This window comes from Zea mays, chromosome 5 (assembly GCF_902167145.1).
Source record: "Zea mays cultivar B73 chromosome 5, Zm-B73-REFERENCE-NAM-5.0, whole genome shotgun sequence".
Classification (NCBI taxonomy): domain Eukaryota; kingdom Viridiplantae; phylum Streptophyta; class Magnoliopsida; order Poales; family Poaceae; genus Zea; species Zea mays.
The window spans coordinates 55,205,709-55,222,767 of NC_050100.1; positions in this window are offsets into that span (position 1 = coordinate 55,205,709).

The window sequence follows — 17,059 nt, forward strand, 5'->3', positions numbered from 1 at the left end:
CGTCGTGGACTCGCGTTGGGGCTGTGCTGCTGCTGGCCTGCTGCTGCTGCACCATTCGTGCCGTGCGGGAACTGTTCTCCGCAAGTCCGCATCAGCAAGGAACACGCCCGCACACGGGTTAAACTCCTGCCGCCGCCGCCGGCCGGTCTGAAAGTTCAGTGGCGCCACTGTCTCTCAGGTCTGAAGAAACGAATCAGCGGAGCTACCTGAAAGACACTCCCTCCCGTTCTAAAGTGTACTGTATTTTACTTTTAGGGCTTATTTGAGAGTGTGGATATCAGGAGAGATTAGAGGGATGATTTTAGTCCCTTCAATCTTGCTATTTAATTGAATAACAAAGAAATTTTAGCCCCTCTAATACCCTTTGATATCTTTCCTCTTAAACAAGCCATTAAGATTCATTTAGCAGCACCAACCGCAACGAGTATTCTTCGTACACTTCGATTTAGGAAGATCCATTGATCTCTGAGATAAGGATGGCTTCAGCTCCCTACATAAAAAATGAGCCTTGACTTACGGTTCTAATAAATAAGATATAATACTTAAATATATTAAATTGTACGAACTAGTTTCTAGATACATTTAATGCTTAGAGAATCACAATATAATATTTATATCGTACATTTCCCTTACCATCTTGCTTCTTAAGGCAATCATTGGTCCAAGTGTTAAGAACTTTAAGGATTTTCAATGTTTGCATGCTTAGCCTGCCCGTTGCTTTGGGGGTGGTGTGGTGAGGCAAATCAAAGCTTATGCCCGTATCATCGTTATTGTGGACTTGTTCTCAAATGCTATGAATTAAGAACAAGACAACATAAAATGTTAAATATTAATGTACTTCGTCCGTCAGAGCATTATTTTCACAAGGATTTAATGATCCTCGGACGAAGGTTACGGACATAATACTACGAAGGTTTTCACCTTCGTAAGTGAACTTATAAAAATAATACAAAGTAAAGTAAAGCATGAAATATTAAAGTTAAATACATTGAAAATAAACGACATCATTCACATATCTTATTAAACGAATTTTGAATATTTGAACACAATGTTTAGGTACATTTATACCTTTGCCTTGGCAAACAATAATTCCCGAATGATGCGTTAGCAATTACCGAAATGCGTGAACAGTAAAGGAATATTGTTCACTATTTATAGGCACGGGACACAGCTCATGAGGAATTACAATTATGCCCCTCATAAAAGTTTACAACAATGACTCAGACCCTTATGAGTTAAAAGGTCATTCTATCTTTAAGTTGGTTCGACCCTTCAGCTTCGGATATGCTGTAGTTTCCGAAGCTTTGTAAACGGTGTCTTCGGCATCATGTTCAAGCAGCTTCAGCCGAAGCTGTTTCTTTCCGCAGGACCTTCGGCGACGAAGCATGGTCCCAACAGTAGCCCCTTCGCGGTACTAGATCGTTTTTCGTAACGAGCTTGATCCGTGAAAAAAGTCTCTTAGGCTTCAGTAAGCCGAAGGTCCGAAAAACACCTTCCCTGAGCTCGTTGTCGAGAAACGATACAGTTTCCGAGCGCAGAGCGGTCCCACCGTGCAGGTTCACTATTCTGGTTTTTGCGGCCCACCGTTCAGCGGGTGCGAGCAATTGTTTGCCTGGTGTAAAAATCCTGACGATTCACCTTCTTACCTGCAGCACTATATAAACAGACGGGTAGGTGTGAAGTTACCACAACATTCATTGTTATTGCACTGTTTTGCTGCCAAAATTTTTAACCATAGCCGAAGCTTGACTTTCGCATTCAAACGAAGCTCCAGTTTGGTGTTTGCTTCGTTAGAAGAAGAGCTTCGGAAGAAAAGGTTATTAATCTCTAAGAAATTTTTCAAGAAATCTAAAATTAAATGGCCAGAGTGCGCTCTACTGCTAGAGTTGAACGCGAGGGAGACGAAGCCGAAGGTGCCACAGCCGAAGCCACCAGAGTGGAAACTACTAAAGCTGAAACCGGCGAAGCGGAAGCTACCGGGGCCGAAGCCGGGACCATGGAAGGTTCAAATCTGGAAACCACTCTTGAAGTTATTGACAATATACTCCTGAAAATGGCTGAAGAAGCTGTTGTGGCTGCGGTAAACACGGCAACTGAAAAGGGAAAAGAGCAGATCGACAACATTTTGGAAGAAGAAAATTTTAACTTTCAAGATTTGCTTGGACAAGAGCTAACAGGCGCCGAAAAAGAAGAGTTGAAAAAATATGCCATATCTTGTGGGTATAAGCGAGGGGCTACGCTATTTGGTGGGGTCAACGAAGGGAAGCTAAGATGCCTTCGGAACCGCACCGAGGCCAAAGTTGTTAGAACCCTCTCCAAAAGCGTTGGCCTGCCGAAACTAGAAGCGGACCTCTGCAGGTACCAGTGACACCATATCGCCGGAAGCCTGCTCTATGCTAATTTTAAGGTAACAAATTTTATTATTATTATTATTATATTTATTTATTTTTAGGTCGTTTTCTGACGAAGATTGTTTTGGCAGAGTATACTATTGAGTAAGGTTCTAAAAATGCAACAAGATCTCGAAGAGGAGAAGAACAAAACTATCATCAAAGATTTAGAAGAAAAAGTTGAAAATTACGAAGCTGTTTTGAAAAAGAAGGACTTCACCATCCAGGACCTTGAAATCATGGCTAAAGAACACGAAGGTGCATTAGAAAAGAAAGACTTTGTTATTCAGTCTATGGAAGGCTCCTTGGCTGAGGTCCAAGCCGAGAATAACAGTTTAAAGAATGAATTGCTCAAACAATCAGAAAAATCTGAGCAGGAAAAGAAACACCTTGAAGCAAGTCTTAAAACTGAGATGGAGAAGAATTCAAATTTGCAAAATCCTTGAAGGAGCTTGAAGAGAAATGCCTAAGCTTCGGCAGCCGATGCGTGCAGCGGCTGAAGGATGTGTTTCATTCTATCGGAGCCAGCTCTGAAAAATTTACACCTTCAGCTGAAAACCTGCCCAGCACATTAGAATATATTGAAGGCGAGGTTGATGCTCTTGACGAAGTTATTGGTGGCCATGCTGACTTCTGCGCCCTGGTAGCTTCTCGGGGCACAGCTACCGATTTTCTGAAGGCTGGCTACACGCATGGAAAAATTGTGAATAGGCCAAACTTCAGCTTATCATCATTAGATCTAATAGATATTCCAAGCCTAGCCCGAAGCATCGGAAATAGATTTATGACCCAGATTTGGGTAAATGGCGGGCGGAAAATGGCGGGTGACGAAGCTCGAAGTCATCTTAAGCCGGTAAGAAACTTATATTTGTTACTTTTACCTTCTCCTTGAAATTTGCACATTTCTTATTCTGTTCTTTAATATACGTAGGATGACGAAGCTGAAGTATAACGAAGCTGAAGTATGACAAAGCTGAAGTATGACGAAGCTGAAGTATGACGACCTGAAGCTTGATAGTTGCTACAATATTCTTTCCTGCAAAAATTCTGGAGAGACTTTTGTAATATCATTATGGAAAAACTCATGTAAATTTGTACATACCTTGTAATATATTTTGTTTCCGCTATCTGTGTACAATCTGCTTTGTTGTGGACGAAACTTCTTTTTTGAGCCGAAGGCGAAAAACACCTTCCCTTCTTTTCGTACACAACGAAGCATAAAAAATTTCTCCTTTTTCGAAGTCTTTCCTCATTGCCGAAGCACCTATCTTTTTTGTGTGGTATGATGATGATTCTATATATGTCTAAATGAATGTTTATGAATGCAAATGACATGATGAAATATATTGTGGAGATGAATATTGGGAATGATTCAAATCTTTTTACTTTTCAGCTTCATCGTTTACTTTTCGGTGTATCAGCGTTGACTTTTCGCTGTAAGCCTCCCTTAGGAGCTTCTTCGCCTTTTACTTTCAGCGGAATCAGCGTTGACTTTTCGCTGTAAGCCTCCCTTAGGAGCTTCTTCGCCTTTTACTTTCAGCGGAATCAGCGTTGACTTTTCGCTATAAGCTCTGCATTCCCTTAGGAACGACTTTTGAGCTTCTCCCTGTTTTCTTTTCTTTTCCCTTGGCATTTACATTTACATTTTCTGGGGGATATCACTTTTATAGGATTGAAATAAGGAAAAGAAAAATTACATGTTGTGGCCCCATTAAAAACCTTTCTCCCCCTTTGGAAAGGAAAAGGGTGCCACAAAAAAGAATAGAAAAAATTACATCAAATTAAACATAATATCGCCGAAGCTCATCCGCATTCCATGACCTAGGAATGTCGTTGTCGTCCATATCCTTCAATCTATAGGAACCGGGTCTTGACGAAGATACTACCAAAAAAGGTCCTTCCCACTTCAGCTGTAATTTGCCCACTGTCTCAGGGTTGGCTACTCTTCGAAGCACCAGATGTCCTGGTTCAATGTTCTTCAGCTTAACCTTTCTGTCACGCCATTTTATTGTTTCGGCTTGATATTTATTGATGTTTTCCACAGCTTGAAGTCTGATCCCTTCTATAGCATCTTTTTCCATAGAGCAATCAGCTTCGTCTTCACCTTCTGCCGAAGCTACCGTTCTTATTGATCCTGCTTTGGCCTCTTCCGGGGTTATTGCTTCATCCCCAAACAATAGTTTGAAAGGCGTAAAGCCTGTTGATCTTGACATGGTTGTGTTATGGCTCCACACCACTTTGATTAACTCGTCTGGCCACTTTCCCCTGGGCTGATTGAAGATTGACTTCATTATTCCTGTCATTATGATCCCGTTAGCTCGTTCGATAAGTCCATTTGACTCCGGATGTTGAACTGATGCAAAATGGATCTTCGTGCCAATTTGATTACAAAATTCTTTGAAAGCTTCAGAATCAAACTGTGTTCCATTATCCACAGTAATGGCCTTCGGCACTCCGAAGCGACAAACAATATTTTGCCAAAAAAACTTTTGAATGGTAACCGAAGTTATTGTGGCTAGAGGCTTTGCCTCAATCCACTTAGAGAAATATTCCACTGCCACTACAACATATCTTAAGTTTCCCTGTGCTGGTGGTAATGGACCTAGTAAATCAAGGCCCCACCTTTGCAACGGCCAAGTGGGTTGTATTAATTGAGTTAAAGACGAAGGTTGTTTTTGATCTCTTGCACATTTCTGACAACCTTCGCACTTTTGGACTAAATCCGCTGCATCCGAAGCTGCCTTTGGCCAATAAAATCCTTGACGAAAGACTTTCCCGAGCAAAGGCCTAGATCCAATGTGAGATCCACACAGGCCTGCGTGTATTTCCTTCATTAATTCTATACCTTCGGATCTGGATAAACACTTGAGCAACGGGGAACAGACCCCACGCTTGTATAGCTCCCCTTCTATTATGACATATGGTCGAGCTCTTGCTTCTATCCTTCTGTTATAAGCTTCGTCGTCTGAAAGAAAATTACCCTGAAGGAAAGAGATAATTTTAGTTCTCCAATCTTCACTATACACAGGGGATATGTTGAGGACCGCCCTTTCAAGAAGCTCGACCGAAGGTGCTTTTATTGTTTCGAAAAATACTTCCGAAGGTAAAGGCAGCCCCTGTGCTGCTGACTTGGCCAATAAATCAGCATATTCATTTTCTCCACGAGGAATATTTTTAACAGAGAATCCTTCAAAGGAAGCCTCAATCCTTCGGACTGTATTTAGATATTTTTCAAGCTTCGGATCTCTTGCTTTATAGCTCTTGTCAATATGACCAGAAATAACTTGGGAATCAGTTTTAAGAATGGCCCTTCTGATCCCCATTGCCTTTAACTTCCGAAGACCCAAGAGCAGAGCTTCGTATTCAGCAATATTGTTTGTACAACTGAAATCAAGCCTTACCGCATAACAAGTTTTAACTTTGCAAGGTGAAACCAACACAACAGCTGCTCCTGCTCCGAAGGTTCCCCAAGACCCATCACAAAACACCGTCCATGTTTCGGCATCTTTATTCGTTTCTTCCTCCTGAGCCCCTGGCGTCCAGTCAGCAATGAAGTCTGCCAACGCTTGGGATTGAATCGAAGATCTATGGACATAATCAATACAAAATTCATTGAGCTCTGCAGCCCATTTTCCGATCCTTCCAGTAGCTTCTCGATTTCTCATAATATCCTTCAACGGTTGCGAAGAAGGAACAATTATGTTGTAAGCTTGAAAATAATGCTGAAGCTTCCTGGAGGCCATCAAAACAGCATACAGTACTTTCTCCAATTCTGTATAATTTTTCTTTGATAAACTAAGAACTTCGGATACAAAATATATTGGGGCCTGCTTCTTGACTTGACCTTCAAGCTTCTCCTGGACAAGTGCTGCACTTACCGCTGAGTGCGAAGCTGCCACATATAATAACAAAGGAGCCCCTGGCGTTGGTGGAGTTAGTGTTGTTAGATCTATCAAATATTGCTTCAGTTCTTCGAAGGCTCTCTGCTGGACTGGTCCCCATTGAAAAACTTCGGCTGACTTCAGCACTTCGAAAAATGGTAAATTTCTCTCTGCTGATCTAGATATGAATCTGTTGAGAGATGCCAGCCTTCCTGTCAATCTTTGGGCCCCCTTCTTTGTACTTGGTGGTTCCATTCGAAGTATAGCTTCGATTTTGCTTGGATTAGCCTCAATTCCCTTTGTTGAAACTAGGCAACCAAGAAATTTCCCCTTCTTCACTCCGAAGACACATTTTTCTGGATTCAGCTTTAAACCAGCCTGTCTAAAATTAGCGAAGGTCTCCTGCAGATCAGCAATGTGATTATCTTGCTTCGTGCTTTTTACAATGATATCATCAACATAAGTTAGCACATTCATGCCTATCTGAGAATGGAAGACCTTCGCTGTCATTCTGCTGAAGCTTCCTCCAGCATTCTTAAGCCCTCAGGCATCCGAAGGTAACAATATGTTCCACTAGGGGTTACGAAGCTGGTTTTCGGTTCATCCTCCTTCTTCATCCAGATTTGGTGATAGCCTGAATAGCAATCCAGCAGACTCATAAGCTCTGATGAAGTTGCTGCATCGACTAAGGAATCTATCCTTGGCAATGGAAACTCGTCCTTCGGACAGGCCTTATTGAGATCAGTAAAATCGATACACATTCTCCATTTACCATTGACCTTCTTCACCATAACAGTGTTAGCCAACCATTCTGGGTATTTTACCTCTCTGATAACTCCGGCACTGAGGAGTCTCTTCACTTCATTCCGAGCACCTTCGCCCTTGTCATCAGACATCTTCCGAAGCCTCTGCTTTCTGGGTCTGAAGGATGGATCAACATTGAGAGAGTGCTCAATAACATCCCTGTTAACTCCGCAAAGATCATTAGCTGACCAAGCAAAAACATCTTTATTGTTGAACAAAAACCTTATCAAGGTTTTTTCCTGTTCTTCGGACAGTTGAGATCCCAATAGCACCTTCTGCTCTGCTATGTCCTCACATAAGAGCATGGGCTTCGGCTGATCAGCCGAAGCAACTTTTTCCCTTCTGAACTTGTATTGCTCACAAGCTTCAGCTCCATCTATATTATGGATTGCTTTTGAGTCTGTCCAATTTCCTTCGGCCCTTCTGGCAGCTTCCTGACTTCCATGAATAGTAATGGGCCCTTGGTCCGAAGGTATCTTCATGCAAAGATAAGCTGGATGAAGAATTGCTTCGAAGGCATTGAGAGTACCACGGCCAATGATTGCATTATAAGGGTATTCCATGTCAACAATATCAAACACAACTTGTTCAGTCCTTGTGTTGTTGATAAATCCGAAGGTCACTGGCATTGTGATTTTGCCAAGTGCTACAATCTGCCTTCCTCCGAAGCCGCAAAGGGGATGTGTGGCATCATGAATTTTGTCTTCGGGCTCTTGCATCTGTCTGAAGGCCTTAGCAAATATGATATCAGCTACGCTGCCTGTATCAACCAAAACATTATGGACCAGAAATCCTTTGATCACACAAGAGATAACCATAACATCGTTGTGTGGGTAATCCTTGAGTTGAAGATCCTCTTGGGAGAAGGTAATTGGAATGTGAGACCATCTTGACTTGATGAAGGGTCCTTGCACCCCGACATGTTGTACCCTTCTCTGTGCCTCCTTCTGCTTCTTGTTGGCTGGCTCTGAGCATAAACCGCCTGTTATCGGGAGTACCAACTTCGGAGCCGAAGCAGCTCCAGCTTGAATGTTGGACGAAGCCATCAGCTCAAAAAAGTGGAAGTGAGTTCACCGAAGGTGGGCGCCAATGTTGGGGACTTGTTCTCAAATGCTATGAATTAAGAACAAGGCAACATAAAATGTTAAATATTAATGCCCTTCGTCCGTCGGAGCATTATTTTCACAAGGATTTAATGATCCTCGAACGAAGGTCACGGGCATAATACTACGAAGGTTTTCACCTTCGTAAGTGAACTTATAAAAATAATACAAAGTAAAGTAAAGCATGAAATATTAAAGTTAAATACATTGAAAATAAACGACATCATTCACATATCTTATTAAACGAATTTTGAATATCTGAACACAATGTTTAGGTACATTTATACCTTTGCCTTGGCAAACAATAATTCCCGAATGATGCGTTAGCAATTACCGGAATGCGTGAACAGTAAAGGAATATTGTTCACTATTTATAGGCATGGGACACAACTCATGAGGAATTACAATTATGCCCCTCATAAAAGTTTACAACAATGACTCAGACCCTTATGGGTTAAAAGGTCATTCTATCTTTAAGTCGGTTCGACCCTTCAGCTTCGGATATGCTGTAGTTTCCGAAGCTTTGTAAACGGTGTCTTCGGCATCATGTTCAAGCAGCTTCAGCCGAAGCTGTTTCTTTCCGCAGGACCTTCGGCGACGAAGCATGGTCCCAACAATCGTATATTCACTAAATAGTGCATTGGTAAATTAAGTACTATTGTTAGTGATGGCCCTATTTGGGACCTAAAGGGAAAGACGATGCCATAAGGAACTTGACAACAAAGTGCTTTGTCAACCTTGATGGTAGTGATGACTTCTAGCTAGTTGATGAACCTATCGAGCCATCAAAATATATCATCTAATATCAGTGTTTATATCCCGACTGCGTACCCCTGGGCATCCCACGCAGTGTTTTGGGAAGGACAGCGTCGTTGATCACGACTCGATGGTACATGCAGAAGCACGTCGGAACACAGGAGAGGACCGCCTGAACGCGTAATACCCTACGTCATGTTGGTGGTGAGTATTAAGTTTACTGGTGATGCATAGGTTATAGATGAGTTGCGGTTGGCGATGGATGAGATCTCCTATCAATCTAATGGTGGCATGGTTGCTATGAGAGGGATGATGAAAGAGTTTTGTAGGGCCCCTCTGCCTTATATAGGTGACTAGAGGGATATCCCTTTACAAGTCATAAAGCCTATCTAACTCTATCTGAGTCTATCTCCAACGTCGTAGGCGCTCCTGTTCATCCAGAGTTTGTTTGCTTCCTTCAGAGTTATCTTCCGAGTATCTAGCTATTCATGTATGTGCGCACTGTGCACGCGAAGCGTCAACGAACCTTCTGTGACAGGTGCGTACAAATAGCATCCTTGTGCCGCATTTTCTAGGACCATCCCCTGTTCCGGTCATCATCCCTCTTGGTCGATCTCATTTTTCCTGGCTAAGGTCCAACGATACGCCCTGCTAGGCGAACTGTCGGAGGGCCATCAGGCAGCTCATGGAGCGTATATATGCTTATAAAGATCCATGGGATATCTATCTCCCACAAGCCCCCGAGGTTCAAGCCAATTTTTGAGAGTAATTGGCTCGAGACTCCAAGACTGGATCTTATCGTTTGATAATTTCATGCTTTTGAGTGCAGCTTTTTCCCGTGTTTTAGGTGCACCCAATGGATGTAGTCCTGGTGCTTTGAGCTGATTTGAGTATCAATCAACTCAAAGGTCCCCATGATCTTGTCTACGTGGGGTTTTATTTTGCTGTCCTAATTGCGAATAGATCGTGCTTATGGTGTGCGCTGTCAAGTTGATTGACCTTGGCTTGAATGTGATTCGTCCGACTGAAACCTGGTTGACTGAAATTCGGCCATGGCGCGTTCGGTAGGGGCTTGTTAAAGCACCCGACGGAACTCAATTGATAGAGGTCCGATTGACTCTGGTTTGACCGACTTGAGTTTGTTAATTTGTAGGAGTTCTAGGTATCTCACAGATCAGTTTTTTCAGAAAATCCTATCTATGCACCCAATGGGTGTGCCTAATGGGTGTGTGTGTCGTCTTGTCCATAGAATAGTTGCATGAAGTGATAGGGAATAATAATGCGCCTGAGCGTTTGGTTTTCTGACCTCCCGTGTCGTGTTACACCAAGGGATGATTGAAAGGGAATTAGGCTTACACCTAGTTCCTATATAATTTTGGTGGTTGAATTACCCAACACAAATTATTGGACTAACTAGTTTGCCCAAGTGTATAGATTATACAGGTGTAAAAGGTTCACACTCAGCCAATAAAAGACCAAGTTTTGGATTCAACAAAGGAGCAAAGGAGCAACCGAAGGCACCCCTGGTCTGGCGCACCGGACTGTCCGGTGTGCCACCGGACATGTCCGGTGCACCAGGGGGACTCAGACTCAAACTCGCCACCTTCGGGAATTTCCGGAGGCGACTCGGCTATAATTCACCGGACTGTCCGGTGTACACCGGACAGTGTCCGGTGCGCCAAGGGAGGTCGGCCTCATGAACTCGCCAGCTTCGGGAAAAGCCAACGGCTCGTCCACTATAATTCACCGGACTGTCCGGTGTGCACCGGACTGTCCGGTGCGACTCCGGAGCAACGGCTATCTCTGCGCCAACGGCTCCCTGCGGCGCAATAAATGCGCGCACAGCGCGCGCAGTTGTCAGGCGCGCCCATGCTAGCACACCGGACAGCAAACAGTACCTGTCCGGTGTGCACCGGACACCTAGGCGGGCCCACAAGTCAGAAGCTCCAACGGTCAGAATCCAACGGCAGTGATGACGTGGCAGGGGGCACCGGACTGTCCGGTGTGCACCGGACTGTCCGGTGCGCCATCGAGCAGACAGCCTCCCAACGGCCACATTTGGTGGTTGGGGCTATAAATACCCCAACCACCCCACCATTCATTGCATCCAAGTTTTCCACTTCTCAACCACTTACAAGAGCTAGGCATTCAATTCTAGACACATATAAAGAGATCAAATCCTCTCCAATTCCACTCAAGGCTTAAGTGATTAGCGAGAGAGATTTGCCGTGTTCTTTTGAGCTCTTGCGCTTGGATTGCTTCTTTTCTTTCTCACTTGTTCTTGAGATCAAAACTCCATTGTAATCAAGGCGAGAGGCACCAATTGTGTGGTGGCCCTTGCGGGGAAGTTTTGTTCCCGACTTTGATTTGAGAAGAGAAGCTCACTCGGTCGGAAGGACCGTTTGAGAGAGGGAAGGGTTGAAAGAGACCCGGCCTTGGTGGCCTCCTCAACGGGGAGTAGGTTTGCGAGAACCGAACCTCGGTAAAACAAATCCGCGTGTCACACTTTTCATTTGCTTGCGATTTGTGTTGCGCCCTCTCTCGCGGACTCGTTTATATTTCTAACGCTAACCCGGCTTGTAGTTGTGTTTATATTTGTAAATTTCAGTTTCGCCCTATTCACCCCCCCTCTAGGCGACTTTCAATTGGTATCAAAGCCCGGTGCTTCATTAGAGCCTAACCGCTCGAAGTGATGTCGGGAGATCACGCCAAGAAGGAGATGGAGACCGGCGAAAAGCCCACTACAAGCCACGGGAGCACTTCATCGGAAGAGTCCCGCACCAAGAGGAAGGAGAAGAAGAAGACCTCCTCCAACAAAGGGAAGGAGAAGAAATCTTCTTCACACCACAAAGAGAAGAAGGAGAGATCTTCCTCCCACAAGCCGCATCGGAGGGGGGATAAGCACAAAAGGATGAGGAAATTGGTCTACTACGAGACCGACACTTCATCAACTTCGACCTCCGACTCCGATGCGCCCTCCGTAACTTCTAAACGCCAAGAGCGTAAGAAGTTTAGTAAGATCCCCCTACATTACCCTCGCATTTCTAAAAATGCACCTTTACTTTCCGTCCCATTAGGCAAACCACCAACTTTTGATGGTGAAGATTATGCTAGGTGGAGTGATTTAATGCGATTTCATCTAACCTCACTCCACAAAAGTATATGGGATGTTGTTGAGTTTGGTGCACAGGTACCATCCGTAGGGGACAAAGATTATGATGAGGATGAGGTGGCCCAAATCGAGCACTTCAATTCTCAAGCGACAACAATACTCCTCGCCTCTTTAAGTAGAGAGGAGTATAACAAAGTTCAAGGATTGAAGAGCGCCAAGGAGGTTTGGGATGTGCTCAAAACCGCGCACGAAGGAGATGAGCTCACAAAGATCACCAAGCGGGAGACGATCGAGGGGGAGCTCGGTCGGTTCCGGCTTCGCAAAGGGGAAGAGCCACAACACATGTACAACCGGCTCAAGACCTTGGTGAACCAAGTGCGCAACCTCGGGAGCGTAAAATGGGACGACCACGAAATGGTTAAGGTTATTCTAAGATCTCTTATTTTCCTTAACCCCACTCAAGTTCAATTAATTCGTGGTAATCCTAGATACACTAAAATGACCCCCGAGGAAGTTATCGGGAATTTTGTAAGTTTTGAGTGCATGATCGAAGGCTCGAGGAAGATCAACGAGCTTGATGATTCCACCACATCCGAAGCTCAACCCGTCGCATTCAAGGCGACGGAGGAAAAGAAGGAGGAGGCTACACCAAGTCGACAACCAATAGACGCCTCCAAGCTCGACAATGAGGAAATGGCGCTCGTCATCAAGAGCTTCCGCCAAATCCTCAAGCAAAGGAGAGGGAAAGACTACAAGTCCCGCTCCAAGAAGGTTTGCTACAAGTGTGGTAAGCCCGGTCACTTTATTGCTAAATGTCCATTATCAAGTGATAGTGACAGGGGCGACGACAAGAAGGGGAGAAGAAAGGAGAAAAAGAGGTACTACAAGAAGGGCGGCGATGCCCATGTTTGTCGGGAGTGGGACTCCGACGAAAGCTCTAGCGACTCCTCCGACGACGAGGACGCCGCCAACATCGCCGTCACCAAGGGACTCCTCTTCCCCAACGTCGGCCACAAGTGCCTCATGGCAAAGGACGGCAAACGGAAGAAGGTTAAATCTAACTCCTCCACTAAATATGAGTCTTCTAGTGATGATAATGATAGTGATGAGGAGGACAATTTGCGTGTTCTCTTTGCTAATCTTAACATGGAGCAAAAAGAAAAATTAAATGAATTGATTAGTGCTATTCATGAAAAGGATGATCTTTTGGACTCCCAAGAGGATTGTCTAATTAAAGAAAACAAGAAACATGTTAAGGTTAAAAAGGCTTATGCTCTAGAAGTAGAAAAATGTGAAAAATTATCTAGTGAGCTAAGCACTTGCCGTGAGATGATTGACAACCTTAGAAATGAAAATGCTAGTTTAAATGCTAAGGTTGATTCTCATATTTGCATTGTTTCAACTTCCAATCCTAAAGATAATAATGATGATTTGCTTGCTAGGATTGAAGAATTGAATATTTCTCTTGCTAGCCTTAGAGTAGAAAATAATAATTTGATTGCTAAGGCTAAAGATTTTGATGTTTGCAATGTCACTATTTCCGATCTTAGAGATAAAAATGATATATTACATGCTAAGATCGTTGAACTTAATTCTTGCAAACCCTCTACATCTACCATTGAGCATGTTACTATTTGTACTAGATGTAGAGATATTGATGTTGATGCTATTCATGATCACATGATTCTAATTAAGCAACAAAATGATCATATAGCTCAACTAGATGCTAAAATTGCCGAGCACAACTTAGAAAATGAGAAATTTAAATTTGCTCGTAGCATGTTTTATAATGGGAGACGCCCTGGCATTAAGGATGGCATTGGCTTCCAAAGGGGAGACAATGTCAAAATTAATGCCCCTCCTAAGAACTTGTCTAACTTTGTTAAGGGCAAGGCTCCCATGCCTCAGGATAACGAGGGCTACATTTTGTACCCTGCCGGCTATCCTGAGAGCAAAATTAGGAAAATTCATTCTAGGAAGTCTCACTCTGGCCCTAATCATGCTTTTATGTATAAGGGTGAGACATCTAGCTCTAGGCAACCAACCCGTGCCAAGTTACCTAGAAAGAAAACTTCTAATGCATCAAATGATCATGCCATTTCATTTAAAACTTTTGATGCTTCTTATGTGCTTACTAACAAATCCGGCAAGGTAGTTGCCAAGTTTGTTGGGGGCAAACACAAGGGTTCCAAGACTTGTGTTTGGGTACCCAAAGTTCTTGTTTCTAATGCCAAAGGACCCAAAACAGTTTGGGTACCTAAAATCAAGAACTAAATTTGTTTTGTAGGTTTATGCATCCGGGGGCTCAAGTTGGATACTCGACAGCGGGTGCACAAACCACATGACCGGGGAGAAAAGGATGTTCTCCTCATATGAGAAAAACCAAGATCCCCAACGAGCTATCACATTCGGGGATGGAAATCAAGGTTTGGTCAAAGGTCTTGGTAAAATTGCTATATCTTCTGACCATTCTATTTCCAATGTTTTTCTTGTAGATTCTCTAGATTACAACTTGCTTTCTGTTTCCCAATTATGTCAAATGGGCTACAACTGTCTATTCACTGATGTAGGTGTCACTGTCTTTAGAAGAAGTGATGATTCAATAGCATTTAAGGGAGTGTTAGAGGGTCAGCTATACTTGGTAGATTTTGATAGAGCTGAACTCGACACTTGCTTAATTGCTAAGACTAACATGGGTTTGCTCTGGCACCGCCGACTAGCCCATGTTGGGATGAAGAATCTTCACAAGCTTCTAAAGGGAGAACACATTTTAGGATTAACAAATGTTCATTTTGAGAAAGACAGAGTTTGTAGCGCATGCCAAGCGGGAAAGCAAGTTGGAGCCCATCATCCACACAAGAACATCATGACGACCGACAGGCCGCTTGAGCTACTCCACATGGATCTATTCGGCCCGATTGCCTACATAAGCATCGGCGGGAGTAAGTATTGTCTTGTAATAGTGGATGATTATTCTCGCTTCACTTGGGTATTCTTTTTACAGGAAAAATCTCAAACCCAAGAGACCTTAAAGGGATTCTTGAGACGGGCTCAAAATGAGTTCGGCTTAAGGATCAAGAAAATTAGAAGCGACAACGGGACGGAGTTCAAGAACTCTCAAATCGAAGGTTTCCTTGAGGAGGAGGGCATCAAGCATGAGTTCTCTTCTCCCTACACGCCACAACAAAATGGTGTAGTGGAGAGGAAGAATCGAACTCTATTGGACATGGCTAGGACCATGCTTGATGAGTACAAGACTTCGGATCGGTTTTGGGCCGAGGCGGTCAACACCGCTTGCTATGCCATCAACCGGTTATATCTCCACCGAATTCTCAAGAAGACATCCTATGAACTCCTAACCGGTAAAAAGCCAAATATTTCATATTTTAGAGTTTTTGGTAGCAAATGTTTTATTCTTGTTAAAAGAGGTAGAAAATCTAAATTTGCTCCTAAAACTGTAGAAGGCTTTTTACTAGGATATGACTCAAACACAAGGGCATATAGAGTCTTTAACAAGTCCTCAGGACAAGTTGAAGTTTCTTGTGACGTTGTGTTTGATGAGACTAACGGCTCTCAAGTAGAGCAAGTTGATCTTGATGAGATAGGTGAAGAACAGGCTCCGTGCATCGCGCTAAGGAACATGTCCATTGGGGACGTGTGTCCTAAGGAATCCGAAGGGCCTCCACATGCACAAGATCAACCATCCTCCTCCATGCAAGCATCTCCACCGACTCAAAATGAGGTTGAAGCTCAAGTTGATGAAGTAGAAGATCAAGCAAATGAGCCACCTCAAGATGATGGCAATAATCAAGGGGGAGATGCAAATGATCAAGAAAAGGAGGATGAGCAAGAACCAAGGCCGCCACACCCAAGAGTCCACCAAGCAATACAACGAGATCACCCCGTCGACGCCATCCTCGGCGACATTCATAAGGGGGTAACCACTCGATCTCGTGTTGCACATTTTTGTGAACATTACTCTTTTGTTTCCTCTATTGAGCCACACAGGGTAGAGGAAGCACTACAAGATACGGATTGGGTGGTGGCGATGCAAGAGGAGCTCAACAACTTCACTAGAAATGAGGTATGGCATTTGGTTCCACGTCCTAACCAAAATGTTGTAGGAACCAAATGGGTCTTCCGCAACAAGCAAGATGAGCATGGTGTGGTGACAAGGAACAAAGCACGACTTGTGGCCAAGGGATACTCCCAAGTCGAAGGTTTGGATTTCGGTGAAACCTATGCACCCGTAGCTAGGCTTGAGTCAATTCGCATATTATTGGCCTATGCTACTTACCATGGCTTTAAGCTTTATCAAATGGACGTGAAAAGTGCCTTCCTCAACGGACCAATCAAGGAAGAGGTCTATGTTGAGCAACCTCCCGGCTTTGAAGACAGTGAGTACCCTAACCATGTCTACAGGCTCTCTAAGGCGCTTTATGGGCTCAAGCAAGCCCCAAGAGCATGGTATGAATGCCTAAGAGATTTCCTTATTGCTAATAGCTTCAAAGTCGGCAAGGCCGATCCTACTCTATTCACTAAAACTCTTGACAATGATTTGTTTGTATGCCAAATTTATGTTGATGATATCATATTTGGGTCTACTAACGAATCTACTTGTGAGGAATTTAGTAGGATCATGACACAAAAATTCGAGATGTCTATGATGGGGGAGTTGAAGTATTTTCTAGGATTTCAAGTCAAGCAACTCCAAGAGGGTACCTTCATTAGCCAAACGAAGTACACTCAAGACATTCTAACCAAGTTTGGAATGAAGGATGCCAAGCCCATCAAGACACCCATGGGAACCAATGGGCATCTCGACCTCGACACGGGAGGTAAGTCCGTGGATCAAAAGGTATACCGGTCGATGATTGGTTCATTGCTTTATTTATGTGCATCTCGACCGGACATTATGCTTTCCGTTTGCATGTGTGCAAGATTCCAATCCGACCCTAAGGAATCCCACCTTACGGCCGTAAAACGAATCTTGAGATATTTGGCTTATACTCC